Genomic DNA, 21,969 nt, shown 5'->3' with positions numbered 1-21,969 from the left:
TTAGTAAAATATATTATCAAAAAAGAAAACATCATGCTGGATTAGTTAATTGAACGATGATCATTTCCTCTTATTTTACATATTTAACAAATTTTTTAATTTTTCTATCTCCATATTTTGGACCGTCTTTTCCTTAACGATCCGTACTTTAGTGCAGATATATATTACCTATCCTAATCCTATATTTAAAAAATAAATATCCGGGTACAAAAAGCCTATACTAAGAAAATGTTTCGAAACATCTCCGACATCTGGATTTGGCATATTACTCGAATACTAATTTTACGTACCATTTTTCTGAAATCAACTGATGATACCTAGCGATCATTGCGTAAAATATTTTAATCGAAAAAAAATACTTTTCTAAAAAAACATGTTATTCAGACAGATAATATAAAATAAAATATAATTATTATAATTTGAAGTAATTATTATTAATAGTGAAAACGAATTCCACAGCCTAACGCATACAGAATGTGAAAAATATGTTGTGCACGATACATTTGATGATAACGCATCATCAATCATTAAAAAATTTTAATAAACTTATCGATTAGGATCATTATGCTCATCGACTTTCTCTCACTCAAATGGCACCTAGCCACGTGAGTGAGATACTAGCAATGAATACGGAAAGGCTTATCTGAAAATCCTAAGCTAAAAAAATAAATTAGTATAAATATTTTATATTTAACGAGCTAATGAACTTTTGTATTAATTTCATTGCATCAAAATATTAATGAAATTCTACTTTAAACTATTAATAATTGAAATTTTACTTTATGTTTAACAAAATAAACTAAGTAAAAAGGAATTTTTCTAAAAATGATTAAAATAACATTAAAAAATTAATGAATTAACTCAAAAATAAATAATAACGAAAATATTTTCAGATGATTTTTCTATCAAAATAAATTTTAAAAAAAGAAATAAATATTCAAAACTTATAGCTTCGATATCAAAATTTGTCTGTCGCGAAGTATTTCTTTATATATAATATCTTATGTATTTTCAACAAATCAAAAGAAACAATTATTACATATACCATTTTGAAAATTAACAACTATAATGTTTAATGAAAAAAAAGATAAAATATTTTAAAAATATTCAAAATATCGTTGCATTTATAATATATATCTAAATCGTCTAATTTATAATATAAATGCATATTATTTAAATATTTGACATTTAATTAAGATTATTCTTAATAATCTTAATGTTTAATTAAAGATAACAATAATTTAATATCAAACAATTTGAAAAATTATTAATATTCGAAAATACATAAAAAGACCTAACCTGAGCTAATAATAAAAAGAAACTGTTACTACTCATGGGTATAATAAATACCCATGATCACTGTATTTGTGCAAAATTCTACATATATAACATTCATATCGATTTGGATCTCTCATCCTACGACATGATTGAATGATCGGAATAACAAAAATACATGCGACTCACCATTAGATGCGTAGAATCTGCCATCAATGACATTATGGTTCATGGGATTTACTCGATGAGAACTGAAAAAATTTTTAACACAAAATAGAACGTTAGAATATATATATATATATGAATATAATAATAAAAAATAATATTAAATAAATTCTAATAATAAATTCTAAATTCCAGATATTTACACAAATTTTATCAAAATATGCAATATATATATATATACACACAAAGAAATATATACAAAAAATATGTATATATAAATACGTACAATATAAAGAAAATATGCAAAAATATGTAAAATATGCAAAATATGCAACATAAAAAATATTTTTGGAATTATTTAATCATGACAAATTTCTGTCTAAATGGTTTATCTATTTTTTATAAAAAATATGCACTTATATAAATATCAGCAGTTTAATAAGATAATAATATGACAATTATCTTATTATCTTAATAATAAGATAAAGTGATAATAAAAATAATAATAAAATCTTTAAATAAAAAAAAATTAAATTTGAAAATATTTAAAAGTTGGAATTTTATAATATATATAATGTATTTTTCAATAGGATAACAATAGAGTGAAAACTTTTATAGATAAAAAGATAACTAGCTTCTTGCATAGTAGATGATTTCTTGAAAAAAACATTGATTTTCTCTTATATCAAGAAAAAAGAAAAAAAAGATATTTAAAATAAAAAAATAAAAATAAGAAACTATTAACATGTGCATTTATGTTAAGTAATTGATAAATAAGCATTGACTCTAATTTTGCATATAATTATCATAATTAAATTTATTTAGAACTAACTTATTATGCACTAAAAAACAAAAAATACTATTATGAGACAAACATTGACTCTACTGACCACATTGCTCATTGAATACAAACATCTTTTAAGAATAAAATGCAGGAGAAGCTGTCTCTTGAAAGCTGTTATAAAATGTAAAATAATTTTTTTCTTAAAAATAGTATTTATTGAAGTTTTGGAATAATAAAAATGAAATTATATTCAATAAGAAACTTAAACTTCAATAAGAAAATAAAGAATTGAATTTTTCTAATAATTCTAATAATAATAAACATTGAAATTCTATTCAAAAACATTGAATACAAAAGATTGAAATTTAGATTGATTTTTTTTATTGAAATTTTCTTTGCATGATCAATAATTATTTATTCTAATTATCTATTATCTTAAGAGAAAGACTGATTCTATTTTTCACACACCGAATATAATAAAATGTTATATTCTATATAATATATGTATGTATAAAATATAATGTTATATTCTGTAATAATATTTTATTTATGCCATATAATATGTCATATAATATAATATTTATGTCATATTATAGAAATATTTGAAAATGTTTACAAGTTTACAAGAAAATTTACAAGAAAAATAACAAATTATAGATCATTTCAAAATCTTTCCTATTATCTTCAAATTTTCAATTATTAATGTAAGTAATCAAATTATGAATTATATAAAAAATGATATCTATATATTATGTAACTTAATAATTAATAATTTAATAAAAAAAATGCAGAAGTGCTTACCATTTTTTACAATAAAAATATTTATTTATTTATATTATTTATATTTTAAATATTTATTTATATTTTTTTTTTCTTTATGTAAAATATATCATGACATCCATATTGAAAATTTTTTCCAACCTAAAATAAAATAAAATAAAATAAAATAAAATAAAATCTCAACAATCAATTATTATGCATAAAAATTGAATCTTTAAAATAAATATATACACAAATATACAAATATATACATATATATATATACATATATACATATATATATATGTGCAATGAAAGAATAATATGTATGCAAAAATTAAGCTAATTGTATTGAAATAATCTAGTTCTATTTTCATAAAAATTCATAATACAAATTAATATACTGATCAAATAAACTAATCAAATAAACAAATAAAAAAAAAATAAATTCATCAGAGAATTATCAATAATATTCCATAAATAATTGAATAAACATGTATTTATAAAACAATAGTATAAAAAGTAAAAGAAAATAAATATTAAATAAATATTACCAAATAGATAAAGCACACTTGAAGAAATTCTAATCGTCACGAATGTCAACAGTAGAATGAAATTTAGCGTAACTAATTCGATGTATCGAATTTCAAAACAGAAAGAGAATATGCTCAACAACAATTCGACAAATTGAACATACAGAATATAATACAATAACGAACCACCAATTTTCTGAAAGATTGAATTATAAAAAATGTTTTCAGTTTTGAAACTGATCATAAAATCAAAAGAAACAAATAATATTATATTAATTAATATAATAATATTATAAATAATATTATAGCAATAGTATCGGAAAAAATACATACATGAAAACATATATATATATTTAAAATATATATGTACACGTAAAATATATATATATATAAAATATATATATACGTAAAATTTATATATGTATACACAAAATATACATATACGTAAAATATATATATACGAAGATACGTGAAATATTATATTGATTGTAATCTAACAATTTTATGTCAATAAAAAGAAATTTATAATTATATTTCTTTAAAATAAATCTCATCATATTTGTGAAAAATGGATTACATCTTCACTTACATTTTTCAAGCCATCTTGTCTTCGAAGTTCCAATGAAATGATAATTGATCTTTATCCTTCGTCATCTTCATCAAAAATCTTCAATTCTGCTATAATAATGATTAAACAAATGCATATTATACAAAACTTATTAAAACTTATTGTTAAATATAAATAATAATTATAATATCATATCCTATCGGTAAGAATTTTAAGTATTTCGCACTTCAGAACAAAACGTGACCAGCCGTTACCACGATTTTCAACTATGAACTACTGCCATGCGCATTATGATGCGCACTATGATGCGCACTGACTCGTTTCGTTACTGGGCCTTTTTGATTAGTTGAAGCGATGTGGTTTACTTCAATTTATTTTTATTCATTTTAATTTTACGCGCGAAAATCGAATATATATATTATAAATATTCATTATTTAATTATAAATACATCATAATCTTACAAACATATGTCAATTGAAAATATAATAAAAATAAATTATTTAATTTAATTTATTATAAAAATTATCCATTTGTAAAATTAAACATTTAAAGTAAAAATTGAAAATTTGAAAAAAATATATTATGAAACAGAAGTTAATGTAAAGTATATCTAAATTACAAAGTATAACAGAAAAAGAATAAAGAGAATTCTTGTACATAATAGAAGATAAATGTTAAATTAAAAAAGATGCCGAAAAATAAATTAAAAAATTTTATATAAATATTAATATAATTTAATATTAATATAAAAATTATATAAAATAAATAAAATATACAATAAAGTATATAAATTTTTATATTAATTTCAATTTTTTATTCTTATACCATACATAGATCATTTTAAAAAAATCACCCATATCATTTACATTAAAAAATAAAGTTAAGTTTCACATCATTCAACATTACTCAATCATAAAATTTTTAAATATTTTAGTCTAGATCTTAATACAAAAATCTAAAATCTAAAAAAATACGAAATTAAAATCTAAAATAAAGAAAAAAAAAATCTAAAAATACGAAAATAATTAAGGTTTTGAATTTCTAAAATATGAAAAAGGATTTTCATATATCACGTCTATTATGTACTTCGTGTAAATATAAAAACTATATAAAAATTAAAATCATAATTAAATTAAATTAAGAAAGAATGATCATAAGTTATATTTTATAATAGATTATATAAATATTGTATTATATATGCAAATGTGATTGTGAATGCATATCTGATACTCACGCTGAAGTCTGAAGAAAATTGAATTCTTATTCCCTTTATGATTGTTTGTCATCGTTGATTGTTTGCCTTGTCTCAAAGAAGACACACTGTATTCATGCATATAGCCAATATCTTTTCTTCTATATGTGGTCAGACTCTTCTTCGACTCATCCGTGCTCTAACATCCTCTTTCTATTCCTCATTCTTTTCCTTTTATATCATCTAAAATTGAATCGATAAGAACATCGATGTGTAAACTTTCTTTTATTTATCTTTCGAAGACATAAATTAATTCGTCGTAAGATTAATAAAATAAATTTTATTTTACCGAATGAAATAACATATATACACAAATAAATATATACAAAAATATGTATATATAAATGTATATATACGTACAATATAAAGAAAATATGCAAAAATATGTAAAATATGCAAAATATGCAACATAAAAATATTTTTGGAATTATTTAATCATGACAAATTTCTGTCTAAATGGTTTATCTATTTTTATAAAAATATGCACTTATATAAATATCAGCAGTTTAATAAGATAATAATATGACAATTATCTTATTATCTTAATAATAAGATAAAGTGATAATAAAAATAATAATAAAATCTTTAAATAAAAAAAAATTAAATTTGAAAATATTTAAAAGTTGGAATTTTATAATATATATAATGTATTTTTCAATAGGATAACAATAGAGTGAAAACTTTTATAGATAAAAAGATAACTAGCTTCTTGCATAGTAGATGATTTCTTGAAAAAAACATTGATTTTCTCTTATATCAAGAAAAAAGAAAAAAAGATATTTAAAATAAAAAAATAAAAATAAGAAACTATTAACATGTGCATTTATGTTAAGTAATTGATAAATAAGCATTGACTCTAATTTTGCATATAATTATCATAATTAAATTTATTTAGAACTAACTTATTATGCACTAAAAAACAAAAATACTATTATGAGACAAACATTGACTCTACTGACCACATTGCTCATTGAATACAAACATCTTTTAAGAATAAAATGCAGGAGAAGCTGTCTCTTGAAAGCTGTTATAAAATGTAAAATAATTTTTTTCTTAAAAATAGTATTTATTGAAGTTTTGGAATAATAAAAAATGAAATTATATTCAATAAGAAACTTAAACTTCAATAAGAAAATAAAGAATTGAATTTTTCTAATAATTCTAATAATAATAAACATTGAAATTCTATTCAAAAACATTGAATACAAAAGATTGAAATTTAGATTGATTTTTTTTATTGAAATTTTCTTTGCATGATCAATAATTATTTATTCTAATTATCTATTATCTTAAGAGAAAGACTGATTCTATTTTTCACACACCGAATATAATAAAATGTTATATTCTATATAATATATGTATGTATAAAATATAATGTTATATTCTGTAATAATATTTTATTTATGCCATATAATATGTCATATAATATAATATTTATGTCATATTATAGAAATATTTGAAAATGTTTACAAGTTTACAAGAAAATTTACAAGAAAAATAACAAATTATAGATCATTTCAAAATCTTTCCTATTATCTTCAAATTTTCAATTATTAATGTAAGTAATCAAATTATGAATTATATAAAAATGATATCTATATATTATGTAACTTAATAATTAATAATTTAATAAAAAAATGCAGAAGTGCTTACCATTTTTACAATAAAAATATTTATTTATTTATATTATTTATATTTTAAATATTTATTTATATTTTTTTTTTCTTTATGTAAAATATATCATGACATCCATATTGAAAATTTTTTCCAACCTAAAATAAAATAAAATAAAATAAAATAAAATAAAATAAAATCTCAACAATCAATTATTATGCATAAAAATTGAATCTTTAAAATAAATATATACACAAATATACAAATATATACATATATATATATATATATAGATATATACATATATGTGCAATGAAAGAATAATATGTATGCAAAAAATTAAGCTAATTGTATTGAAATAATCTAGTTCTATTTTCATAAAAATTCATAATACAAATTAATATACTGATCAAATAAACTAATCAAATAAACAAATAAAAAAAAAATAAATTCATCAGAGAATTATCAATAATATTCCATAAATAATTGAATAAACATGTATTTATAAAACAATAGTATAAAAAGTAAAAGAAAATAAATATTAAATAAATATTACCAAATAGATAAAGCACACTTGAAGAAATTCTAATCGTCACGAATGTCAACAGTAGAATGAAATTTAGCGTAACTAATTCGATGTATCGAATTTCAAAACAGAAAGAGAATATGCTCAACAACAATTCGACAAATTGAACATACAGAATATAATACAATAACGAACCACCAATTTTCTGAAAGATTGAATTATAAAAAATGTTTTCAGTTTTGAAACTGATCATAAAATCAAAAGAAACAAATAATATTATATTAATTAATATAATAATATTATAAATAATATTATAGCAATAGTATCGGAAAAAATACATACATGAAAACATATATATATATTTAAAATATATATGTACACGTAAAATATATATATATATAAAATATATATATACGTAAAATTTATATATGTATACACAAAATATACATATACGTAAAATATATATATACGAAGATACGTGAAATATTATATTGATTGTAATCTAACAATTTTATGTCAATAAAAAGAAATTTATAATTATATTTCTTTAAAATAAATCTCATCATATTTGTGAAAAATGGATTACATCTTCACTTACATTTTTCAAGCCATCTTGTCTTCGAAGTTCCAATGAAATGATAATTGATCTTTATCCTTCGTCATCTTCATCAAAAATCTTCAATTCTGCTATAATAATGATTAAACAAATGCATATTATACAAAACTTATTAAAACTTATTGTTAAATATAAATAATAATTATAATATCATATCCTATCGGTAAGAATTTTAAGTATTTCGCACTTCAGAACAAAACGTGACCAGCCGTTACCACGATTTTCAACTATGAACTACTGCCATGCGCATTATGATGCGCACTATGATGCGCACTGACTCGTTTCGTTACTGGGCCTTTTTGATTAGTTGAAGCGATGTGGTTTACTTCAATTTATTTTTATTCATTTTAATTTTACGCGCGAAAATCGAATATATATATTATAAATATTCATTATTTAATTATAAATACATCATAATCTTACAAACATATGTCAATTGAAAATATAATAAAAATAAATTATTTAATTTAATTTATTATAAAAATTATCCATTTGTAAAATTAAACATTTAAAGTAAAAATTGAAAATTTGAAAAAAATATATTATGAAACAGAAGTTAATGTAAAGTATATCTAAATTACAAAGTATAACAGAAAAAGAATAAAGAGAATTCTTGTACATAATAGAAGATAAATGTTAAATTAAAAAAGATGCCGAAAAATAAATTAAAAAATTTTATATAAATATTAATATAATTTAATATTAATATAAAAATTATATAAAATAAATAAAATATACAATAAAGTATATAAATTTTTATATTAATTTCAATTTTTTATTCTTATACCATACATAGATCATTTTAAAAAAATCACCCATATCATTTACATTAAAAAATAAAGTTAAGTTTCACATCATTCAACATTACTCAATCATAAAATTTTTAAATATTTTAGTCTAGATCTTAATACAAAAATCTAAAATCTAAAAAAATACGAAATTAAAATCTAAAATAAAGAAAAAAAAAATCTAAAAATACGAAAATAATTAAGGTTTTGAATTTCTAAAATATGAAAAAGGATTTTCATATATCACGTCTATTATGTACTTCGTGTAAATATAAAAACTATATAAAAATTAAAATCATAATTAAATTAAATTAAGAAAGAATGATCATAAGTTATATTTTATAATAGATTATATAAATATTGTATTATATATGCAAATGTGATTGTGAATGCATATCTGATACTCACGCTGAAGTCTGAAGAAAATTGAATTCTTATTCCCTTTATGATTGTTTGTCATCGTTGATTGTTTGCCTTGTCTCAAAGAAGACACACTGTATTCATGCATATAGCCAATATCTTTTCTTCTATATGTGGTCAGACTCTTCTTCGACTCATCCGTGCTCTAACATCCTCTTTCTATTCCTCATTCTTTTCCTTTTATATCATCTAAAATTGAATCGATAAGAACATCGATGTGTAAACTTTCTTTTATTTATCTTTCGAAGACATAAATTAATTCGTCGTAAGATTAATAAAATAAATTTTATTTTACCGAATGAAATAACATATATACACAAATAAATATATACAAAAAATATGTATATATAAATACGTACAATATAAAGAAAATATGCAAAAATATGTAAAATATGCAAAATATGCAACATAAAAAATATTTTTGGAATTATTTAATCATGACAAATTTCTGTCTAAATGGTTTATCTATTTTTTATAAAAAATATGCACTTATATAAATATCAGCAGTTTAATAAGATAATAATATGACAATTATCTTATTATCTTAATAATAAGATAAAGTGATAATAAAAATAATAATAAAATCTTTAAATAAAAAAAAATTAAATTTGAAAATATTTAAAAGTTGGAATTTTATAATATATATAATGTATTTTTCAATAGGATAACAATAGAGTGAAAACTTTTATAGATAAAAAGATAACTAGCTTCTTGCATAGTAGATGATTTCTTGAAAAAAACATTGATTTTCTCTTATATCAAGAAAAAAGAAAAAAAAGATATTTAAAATAAAAAAATAAAAATAAGAAACTATTAACATGTGCATTTATGTTAAGTAATTGATAAATAAGCATTGACTCTAATTTTGCATATAATTATCATAATTAAATTTATTTAGAACTAACTTATTATGCACTAAAAAACAAAAATACTATTATGAGACAAACATTGACTCTACTGACCACATTGCTCATTGAATACAAACATCTTTTAAGAATAAAATGCAGGAGAAGCTGTCTCTTGAAAGCTGTTATAAAATGTAAAATAATTTTTTTCTTAAAAATAGTATTTATTGAAGTTTTGGAATAATAAAAAATGAAATTATATTCAATAAGAAACTTAAACTTCAATAAGAAAATAAAGAATTGAATTTTTCTAATAATTCTAATAATAATAAACATTGAAATTCTATTCAAAAACATTGAATACAAAAGATTGAAATTTAGATTGATTTTTTTTATTGAAATTTTCTTTGCATGATCAATAATTATTTATTCTAATTATCTATTATCTTAAGAGAAAGACTGATTCTATTTTTCACACACCGAATATAATAAAATGTTATATTCTATATAATATATGTATGTATAAAATATAATGTTATATTCTGTAATAATATTTTATTTATGCCATATAATATGTCATATAATATAATATTTATGTCATATTATAGAAATATTTGAAAATGTTTACAAGTTTACAAGAAAATTTACAAGAAAAATAACAAATTATAGATCATTTCAAAATCTTTCCTATTATCTTCAAATTTTCAATTATTAATGTAAGTAATCAAATTATGAATTATATAAAAAATGATATCTATATATTATGTAACTTAATAATTAATAATTTAATAAAAAAAATGCAGAAGTGCTTACCATTTTTTACAATAAAAATATTTATTTATTTATATTATTTATATTTTAAATATTTATTTATATTTTTTTTTTCTTTATGTAAAATATATCATGACATCCATATTGAAAATTTTTTCCAACCTAAAATAAAATAAAATAAAATAAAATAAAATAAAATCTCAACAATCAATTATTATGCATAAAAATTGAATCTTTAAAATAAATATATACACAAATATACAAATATATACATATATATATATACATATATACATATATACATATATGTGCAATGAAAGAATAATATGTATGCAAAAAATTAAGCTAATTGTATTGAAATAATCTAGTTCTATTTTCATAAAAATTCATAATACAAATTAATATACTGATCAAATAAACTAATCAAATAAACAAATAAAAAAAAATAAATTCATCAGAGAATTATCAATAATATTCCATAAATAATTGAATAAACATGTATTTATAAAACAATAGTATAAAAAGTAAAAGAAAATAAATATTAAATAAATATTACCAAATAGATAAAGCACACTTGAAGAAATTCTAATCGTCACGAATGTCAACAGTAGAATGAAATTTAGCGTAACTAATTCGATGTATCGAATTTCAAAACAGAAAGAGAATATGCTCAACAACAATTCGACAAATTGAACATACAGAATATAATACAATAACGAACCACCAATTTTCTGAAAGATTGAATTATAAAAAATGTTTTCAGTTTTGAAACTGATCATAAAATCAAAAGAAACAAATAATATTATATTAATTAATATAATAATATTATAAATAATATTATAGCAATAGTATCGGAAAAAATACATACATGAAAACATATATATATATTTAAAATATATATGTACACGTAAAATATATATATATATAAAATATATATATACGTAAAATTTATATATGTATACACAAAATATACATATACGTAAAATATATATATACGAAGATACGTGAAATATTATATTGATTGTAATCTAACAATTTTATGTCAATAAAAAGAAATTTATAATTATATTTCTTTAAAATAAATCTCATCATATTTGTGAAAAATGGATTACATCTTCACTTACATTTTTCAAGCCATCTTGTCTTCGAAGTTCCAATGAAATGATAATTGATCTTTATCCTTCGTCATCTTCATCAAAAATCTTCAATTCTGCTATAATAATGATTAAACAAATGCATATTATACAAAACTTATTAAAACTTATTGTTAAATATAAATAATAATTATAATATCATATCCTATCGGTAAGAATTTTAAGTATTTCGCACTTCAGAACAAAACGTGACCAGCCGTTACCACGATTTTCAACTATGAACTACTGCCATGCGCATTATGATGCGCACTATGATGCGCACTATGATGCGCACTGACTCGTTTCGTTACTGGGCCTTTTTGATTAGTTGAAGCGATGTGGTTTACTTCAATTTATTTTTATTCATTTTAATTTTACGCGCGAAAATCGAATATATATATTATAAATATTCATTATTTAATTATAAATACATCATAATCTTACAAACATATGTCAATTGAAAATATAATAAAAATAAATTATTTAATTTAATTTATTATAAAAATTATCCATTTGTAAAATTAAACATTTAAAGTAAAAATTGAAAATTTGAAAAAAATATATTATGAAACAGAAGTTAATGTAAAGTATATCTAAATTACAAAGTATAACAGAAAAAGAATAAAGAGAATTCTTGTACATAATAGAAGATAAATGTTAAATTAAAAAAGATGCCGAAAAATAAATTAAAAAATTTTATATAAATATTAATATAATTTAATATTAATATAAAAATTATATAAAATAAATAAAATATACAATAAAGTATATAAATTTTTATATTAATTTCAATTTTTATTCTTATACCATACATAGATCATTTTAAAAAAATCACCCATATCATTTACATTAAAAATAAAGTTAAGTTTCACATCATTCAACATTACTCAATCATAAAATTTTTAAATATTTTAGTCTAGATCTTAATACAAAAATCTAAAATCTAAAAAAATACGAAATTAAAATCTAAAATAAAGAAAAAAAAAATCTAAAAATACGAAAATAATTAAGGTTTTGAATTTCTAAAATATGAAAAAGGATTTTCATATATCACGTCTATTATGTACTTCGTGTAAATATAAAAACTATATAAAAATTAAAATCATAATTAAATTAAATTAAGAAAGAATGATCATAAGTTATATTTTATAATAGATTATATAAATATTGTATTATATATGCAAATGTGATTGTGAATGCATATCTGATACTCACGCTGAAGTCTGAAGAAAATTGAATTCTTATTCCCTTTATGATTGTTTGTCATCGTTGATTGTTTGCCTTGTCTCAAAGAAGACACACTGTATTCATGCATATAGCCAATATCTTTTCTTCTATATGTGGTCAGACTCTTCTTCGACTCATCCGTGCTCTAACATCCTCTTTCTATTCCTCATTCTTTTCCTTTTATATCATCTAAAATTGAATCGATAAGAACATCGATGTGTAAACTTTCTTTTATTTATCTTTCGAAGACATAAATTAATTCGTCGTAAGATTAATAAAATAAATTTTATTTTACCGAATGAAATAACATATATACACAAATAAATATATACAAAAAGTATGTATATATAAATACGTACAATATAAAGAAAATATGCAAAAATATGTAAAATATGCAAAATATGCAACATAAAAAATATTTTTGGAATTATTTAATCATGACAAATTTCTGTCTAAATGGTTTATCTATTTTTTATAAAAAATATGCACTTATATAAATATCAGCAGTTTAATAAGATAATAATATGACAATTATCTTATTATCTTAATAATAAGATAAAGTGATAATAAAAATAATAATAAAATCTTTAAATAAAAAAAAATTAAATTTGAAAATATTTAAAAGTTGGAATTTTATAATATATATAATGTATTTTTCAATAGGATAACAATAGAGTGAAAACTTTTATAGATAAAAAGATAACTAGCTTCTTGCATAGTAGATGATTTCTTGAAAAAAACATTGATTTTCTCTTATATCAAGAAAAAAGAAAAAAAAGATATTTAAAATAAAAAAATAAAAATAAGAAACTATTAACATGTGCATTTATGTTAAGTAATTGATAAATAAGCATTGACTCTAATTTTGCATATAATTATCATAATTAAATTTATTTAGAACTAACTTATTATGCACTAAAAAACAAAAATACTATTATGAGACAAACATTGACTCTACTGACCACATTGCTCATTGAATACAAACATCTTTTAAGAATAAAATGCAGGAGAAGCTGTCTCTTGAAAGCTGTTATAAAATGTAAAATAATTTTTTTCTTAAAAATAGTATTTATTGAAGTTTTGGAATAATAAAAAATGAAATTATATTCAATAAGAAACTTAAACTTCAATAAGAAAATAAAGAATTGAATTTTTCTAATAATTCTAATAATAATAAACATTGAAATTCTATTCAAAAACATTGAATACAAAAGATTGAAATTTAGATTGATTTTTTTTATTGAAATTTTCTTTGCATGATCAATAATTATTTATTCTAATTATCTATTATCTTAAGAGAAAGACTGATTCTATTTTTCACACACCGAATATAATAAAATGTTATATTCTATATAATATATGTATGTATAAAATATAATGTTATATTCTGTAATAATATTTTATTTATTTGCCATATAATATGTCATATAATATAATATTTATGTCATATTATAGAAATATTTGAAAATGTTTACAAGTTTACAAGAAAATTTACAAGAAAAATAACAAATTATAGATCATTTCAAAATCTTTCCTATTATCTTCAAATTTTCAATTATTAATGTAAGTAATCAAATTATGAATTATATAAAAAATGATATCTATATATTATGTAACTTAATAATTAATAATTTAATAAAAAAAATGCAGAAGTGCTTACCATTTTTACAATAAAAATATTTATTTATTTATATTATTTATATTTTAAATATTTATTTATATTTTTTTTTTCTTTATGTAAAATATATCATGACATCCATATTGAAAATTTTTTCCAACCTAAAATAAAATAAAATAAAATAAAATAAAATAAAATAAAATCTCAACAATCAATTATTATGCATAAAAATTGAATCTTTAAAATAAATATATACACAAATATACAAATATATACATATATATATATACATATATACATATATATATATATATACATATATGTGCAATGAAAGAATAATATGTATGCAAAAAATTAAGCTAATTGTATTGAAATAATCTAGTTCTATTTTCATAAAAATTCATAATACAAATTAATATACTGATCAAATAAACTAATCAAATAAACAAATAAAAAAAAATAAATTCATCAGAGAATTATCAATAATATTCCATAAATAATTGAATAAACATGTATTTATAAAACAATAGTATAAAAAGTAAAAGAAAATAAATATTAAATAAATATTACCAAATAGATAAAGCACACTTGAAGAAATTCTAATCGTCACGAATGTCAACAGTAGAATGAAATTTAGCGTAACTAATTCGATGTATCGAATTTCAAAACAGAAAGAGAATATGCTCAACAACAATTCGACAAATTGAACATACAGAATATAATACAATAACGAACCACCAATTTTCTGAAAGATTGAATTATAAAAATGTTTTCAGTTTTGAAACTGATCATAAAATCAAAAGAAACAAATAATATTATATTAATTAATATAATAATATTATAAATAATATTATAGCAATAGTATCGGAAAAAATACATACATGAAAACATATATATATATTTAAAATATATATGTACACGTAAAATATATATATATATAAAATATATATATACGTAAAATTTATATATGTATACACAAAATATACATATACGTAAAATATATATATACGAAGATACGTGAAATATTATATTGATTGTAATCTAACAATTTTATGTCAATAAAAAGAAATTTATAATTATATTTCTTTAAAATAAATCTCATCATATTTGTGAAAAATGGATTACATCTTCACTTACATTTTTCAAGCCATCTTGTCTTCGAAGTTCCAATGAAATGATAATTGATCTTTATCCTTCGTCATCTTCATCAAAAATCTTCAATTCTGCTATAATAATGATTAAACAAATGCATATTATACAAAACTTATTAAAACTTATTGTTAAATATAAATAATAATTATAATATCATATCCTATCGGTAAGAATTTTAAGTATTTCGCACTTCAGAACAAAACGTGACCAGCCGTTACCACGATTTTCAACTATGAACTACTGCCATGCGCATTATGATGCGCACTATGATGCGCACTGACTCGTTTCGTTACTGGGCCTTTTTGATTAGTTGAAGCGATGTGGTTTACTTCAATTTATTTTTATTCATTTTAATTTTACGCGCGAAAATCGAATATATATATTATAAATATTCATTATTTAATTATAAATACATCATAATCTTACAAACATATGTCAATTGAAAATATAATAAAAATAAATTATTTAATTTAATTTATTATAAAAATTATCCATTTGTAAAATTAAACATTTAAAGTAAAAATTGAAAATTTGAAAAAAATATATTATGAAACAGAAGTTAATGTAAAGTATATCTAAATTACAAAGTATAACAGAAAAAGAATAAAGAGAATTCTTGTACATAATAGAAGATAAATGTTAAATTAAAAAGATGCCGAAAAATAAATTAAAAAATTTTATATAAATATTAATATAATTTAATATTAATATAAAAATTATATAAAATAAATAAAATATACAATAAAGTATATAAATTTTTATATTAATTTCAATTTTTTATTCTTATACCATACATAGATCATTTTAAAAAAATCACCCATATCATTTACATTAAAAAATAAAGTTAAGTTTCACATCATTCAACATTACTCAATCATAAAATTTTTAAATATTTTAGTCTAGATCTTAATACAAAAATCTAAAATCTAAAAAAATACGAAATTAAAATCTAAAATAAAGAAAAAAAAAATCTAAAAATACGAAAATAATTAAGGTTTTGAATTTCTAAAATATGAAAAAGGATTTTCATATATCACGTCTATTATGTACTTCGTGTAAATATAAAAACTATATAAAAATTAAAATCATAATTAAATTAAATTAAGAAAGAATGATCATAAGTTATATTTTATAATAGATTATATAAATATTGTATTATATATGCAAATGTGATTGTGAATGCATATCTGATACTCACGCTGAAGTCTGAAGAAAATTGAATTCTTATTCCCTTTATGATTGTTTGTCATCGTTGATTGTTTGCCTTGTCTCAAAGAAGACACACTGTATTCATGCATATAGCCAATATCTTTTCTTCTATATGTGGTCAGACTCTTCTTCGACTCATCCGTGCTCTAACATCCTCTTTCTATTCCTCATTCTTTTCCTTTTATATCATCTAAAATTGAATCGATAAGAACATCGATGTGTAAACTTTCTTTTATTTATCTTTCGAAGACATAAATTAATTCGTCGTAAGATTAATAAAATAAATTTTATTTTACCGAATGAAATAACATATATACACAAATAAATATATACAAAAAATATGTATATATAAATACGTACAATATAAAGAAAATATGCAAAAATATGTAAAATATGCAAAATATGCAACATAAAAATATTTTTGGAATTATTTAATCATGACAAATTTCTGTCTAAATGGTTTATCTATTTTTTATAAAAAATATGCACTTATATAAATATCAGCAGTTTAATAAGATAATAATATGACAATTATCTTATTATCTTAATAATAAGATAAAGTGATAATAAAAATAATAATAAAATCTTTAAATAAAAAAAAATTAAATTTGAAAATATTTAAAAGTTGGAATTTTATAATATATATAATGTATTTTTCAATAGGATAACAATAGAGTGAAAACTTTTATAGATAAAAAGATAACTAGCTTCTTGCATAGTAGATGATTTCTTGAAAAAAACATTGATTTTCTCTTATATCAAGAAAAAAGAAAAAAAAGATATTTAAAATAAAAAAATAAAAATAAGAAACTATTAACATGTGCATTTATGTTAAGTAATTGATAAATAAGCATTGACTCTAATTTTGCATATAATTATCATAATTAAATTTATTTAGAACTAACTTATTATGCACTAAAAACAAAAATACTATTATGAGACAAACATTGACTCTACTGACCACATTGCTCATTGAATACAAACATCTTTTAAGAATAAAATGCAGGAGAAGCTGTCTCTTGAAAGCTGTTATAAAATGTAAAATAATTTTTTTCTTAAAAATAGTATTTATTGAAGTTTTGGAATAATAAAAAATGAAATTATATTCAATAAGAAACTTAAACTTCAATAAGAAAATAAAGAATTGAATTTTTCTAATAATTCTAATAATAATAAACATTGAAATTCTATTCAAAAACATTGAATACAAAAGATTGAAATTTAGATTGATTTTTTTTATTGAAATTTTCTTTGCATGATCAATAATTATTTATTCTAATTATCTATTATCTTAAGAGAAAGACTGATTCTATTTTTCACACACCGAATATAATAAAATGTTATATTCTATATAATATATGTATGTATAAAATATAATGTTATATTCTGTAATAATATTTTATTTATTTGCCATATAATATGTCATATAATATAATATTTATGTCATATTATAGAAATATTTGAAAATGTTTACAAGTTTACAAGAAAATTTACAAGAAAAATAACAAATTATAGATCATTTCAAAATCTTTCCTATTATCTTCAAATTTTCAATTATTAATGTAAGTAATCAAATTATGAATTATATAAAAAATGATATCTATATATTATGTAACTTAATAATTAATAATTTAATAAAAAAAATGCAGAAGTGCTTACCATTTTTTACAATAAAAATATTTATTTATTTATATTATTTATATTTTAAATATTTATTTATATTTTTTTTTTCTTTATGTAAAATATATCATGACATCCATATTGAAAATTTTTTCCAACCTAAAATAATCTCAACAATCAATTATTATGCATAAAAATTGAATCTTTAAAATAAATATATACACAAATATACAAATATATACATATATATATATACATATATATATATATATATATATATATATATGTGCAATGAAAGAATAATATGTATGCAAAAAATTAAGCTAATTGTATTGAAATAATCTAGTTCTATTTTCATAAAAATTCATAATACAAATTAATATACTGATCAAATAAACTAATCAAATAAACAAATAAAAAAAAAAATAAATTCATCAGAGAATTATCAATAATATTCCATAAATAATTGAATAAACATGTATTTATAAAACAATAGTATAAAAAGTAAAAGAAAATAAATATTAAATAAATATTACCAAATAGATAAAGCACACTTGAAGAAATTCTAATCGTCACGAATGTCAACAGTAGAATGAAATTTAGCGTAACTAATTCGATGTATCGAATTTCAAAACAGAAAGAGAATATGCTCAACAACAATTCGACAAATTGAACATACAGAATATAATACAATAACGAACCACCAATTTTCTGAAAGATTGAATTATAAAAAATGTTTTCAGTTTTGAAACTGATCATAAAATCAAAAGAAACAAATAATATTATATTAATTAATATAATAATATTATAAATAATATTATAGCAATAGTATCGGAAAAAATACATACATGAAAACATATATATATATTTAAAATATATATGTACACGTAAAATATATATATATATAAAATATATATATACGTAAAATTTATATATGTATACACAAAATATACATATACGTAAAATATATATATACGAAGATACGTGAAATATTATATTGATTGTAATCTAACAATTTTATGTCAATAAAAAGAAATTTATAATTATATTTCTTTAAAATAAATCTCATCATATTTGTGAAAAATGGATTACATCTTCACTTACATTTTTCAAGCCATCTTGTCTTCGAAGTTCCAATGAAATGATAATTGATCTTTATCCTTCGTCATCTTCATCAAAAATCTTCAATTCTGCTATAATAATGATTAAACAAATGCATATTATACAAAACTTATTAAAACTTATTGTTAAATATAAATAATAATTATAATATCATATCCTATCGGTAAGAATTTTAAGTATTTCGCACTTCAGAACAAAACGTGACCAGCCGTTACCACGATTTTCAACTATGAACTACTGCCATGCGCATTATGATGCGCACTATGATGCGCACTGACTCGTTTCGTTACTGGGCCTTTTTGATTAGTTGAAGCGATGTGGTTTACTTCAATTTATTTTTATTCATTTTAATTTTACGCGCGAAAATCGAATATATATATTATAAATATTCATTATTTAATTATAAATACATCATAATCTTACAAACATATGTCAATTGAAAATATAATAAAAATAAATTATTTAATTTAATTTATTATAAAAATTATCCATTTGTAAAATTAAACATTTAAAGTAAAAATTGAAAATTTGAAAAAAATATATTATGAAACAGAAGTTAATGTAAAGTATATCTAAATTACAAAGTATAACAGAAAAAGAATAAAGAGAATTCTTGTACATAATAGAAGATAAATGTTAAATTAAAAAAGATGCCGAAAAATAAATTAAAAAATTTTATATAAATATTAATATAATTTAATATTAATATAAAAATTATATAAAATAAATAAAATATACAATAAAGTATATAAATTTTTATATTAATTTCAATTTTTTATTCTTATACCATACATAGATCATTTTAAAAAAATCACCCATATCATTTACATTAAAAAATAAAGTTAAGTTTCACATCATTCAACATTACTCAATCATAAAATTTTTAAATATTTTAGTCTAGATCTTAATACAAAAATCTAAAATCTAAAAAAATACGAAATTAAAATCTAAAATAAAGAAAAAAAAAATCTAAAAATACGAAAATAATTAAGGTTTTGAATTTCTAAAATATGAAAAAGGATTTTCATATATCACGTCTATTATGTACTTCGTGTAAATATAAAAACTATATAAAAATTAAAATCATAATTAAATTAAATTAAGAAAGAATGATCATAAGTTATATTTTATAATAGATTATATAAATATTGTATTATATATGCAAATGTGATTGTGAATGCATATCTGATACTCACGCTGAAGTCTGAAGAAAATTGAATTCTTATTCCCTTTATGATTGTTTGTCATCGTTGATTGTTTGCCTTGTCTCAAAGAAGACACACTGTATTCATGCATATAGCCAATATCTTTTCTTCTATATGTGGTCAGACTCTTCTTCGACTCATCCGTGCTCTAACATCCTCTTTCTATTCCTCATTCTTTTCCTTTTATATCATCTAAAATTGAATCGATAAGAACATCGATGTGTAAACTTTCTTTTATTTATCTTTCGAAGAAAATTAATTACATAAATTAATTCGTCGTAAGATTAATAAAATAAATTTTATTTTACCGAATGAAATAACATATATACACAAATAAATATATACAAAAAATATGTATATATAAATACGTACAATATAAAGAAAATATGCAAAAATATGTAAAATATGCAAAATATGCAACATAAAAAATATTTTTGGAATTATTTAATCATGACAAATTTCTGTCTAAATGGTTTATCTATTTTTTATAAAAAATATGCACTTATATAAATATCAGCAGTTTAATAAGATAATAATATGACAATTATCTTATTATCTTAATAATAAGATAAAGTGATAATAAAAATAATAATAAAATCTTTAAATAAAAAAAAATTAAATTTGAAAATATTTAAAAGTTGGAATTTTATAATATATATAATGTATTTTTCAATAGGATAACAATAGAGTGAAAACTTTTATAGATAAAAAGATAACTAGCTTCTTGCATAGTAGATGATTTCTTGAAAAAAACATTGATTTTCTC

At 19.3% G+C, this 21,969-nt stretch overlaps 1 long non-coding RNA gene across 39 annotated transcripts in view; it reads right to left on the bottom strand.

Annotated features, from left to right (window-relative positions):
- Positions 1 to 1,124: 1,124 nt before the first annotated feature.
- Positions 1,125 to 21,969, bottom strand: part of LOC133666193 (uncharacterized) — a 34,744-nt gene continuing 13,899 nt past the window's right edge. For 8 of the 39 annotated variants that reach the window (XR_009829970.1, XR_009829978.1, XR_009829976.1 and 5 more), the window contains 13 exons: positions 21,195 to 21,395; positions 19,981 to 20,069; positions 17,246 to 17,446; positions 16,033 to 16,121; positions 13,266 to 13,466; positions 12,042 to 12,130; positions 9,290 to 9,490; positions 8,076 to 8,164; positions 5,320 to 5,520; positions 4,106 to 4,194; positions 3,538 to 3,712; positions 3,026 to 3,145; positions 1,126 to 1,526 (listed from right to left, as the gene is read on the bottom strand). This is a non-coding gene — a long non-coding RNA (uncharacterized LOC133666193). Of the gene's footprint in view, positions 1,527 to 3,025; positions 3,146 to 3,537; positions 3,713 to 4,105; positions 4,195 to 5,319; positions 5,521 to 6,296; positions 6,362 to 6,993; positions 7,110 to 7,507; positions 7,683 to 8,075; positions 8,165 to 9,289; positions 9,491 to 10,263; positions 10,329 to 10,959; positions 11,080 to 11,473; positions 11,649 to 12,041; positions 12,131 to 13,265; positions 13,467 to 14,239; positions 14,305 to 16,032; positions 16,122 to 17,245; positions 17,447 to 18,217; positions 18,283 to 18,915; positions 19,036 to 19,412; positions 19,588 to 19,980; positions 20,070 to 21,194; positions 21,396 to 21,969 lie in introns of those variants that run through there. The other 31 variants (XR_009829951.1, XR_009829983.1, XR_009829987.1 and 28 more) reach the window with 28 other exon arrangements.

This window comes from Apis cerana, linkage group LG6 (genome assembly GCF_029169275.1).
Source record: "Apis cerana isolate GH-2021 linkage group LG6, AcerK_1.0, whole genome shotgun sequence".
NCBI classification, from domain to species: Eukaryota; Metazoa; Arthropoda; class Insecta; order Hymenoptera; family Apidae; genus Apis; species Apis cerana.
The sequence above is the reverse complement of the archived record's forward strand: the minus strand, read 5'-3'. Positions and strand labels throughout refer to the sequence as shown.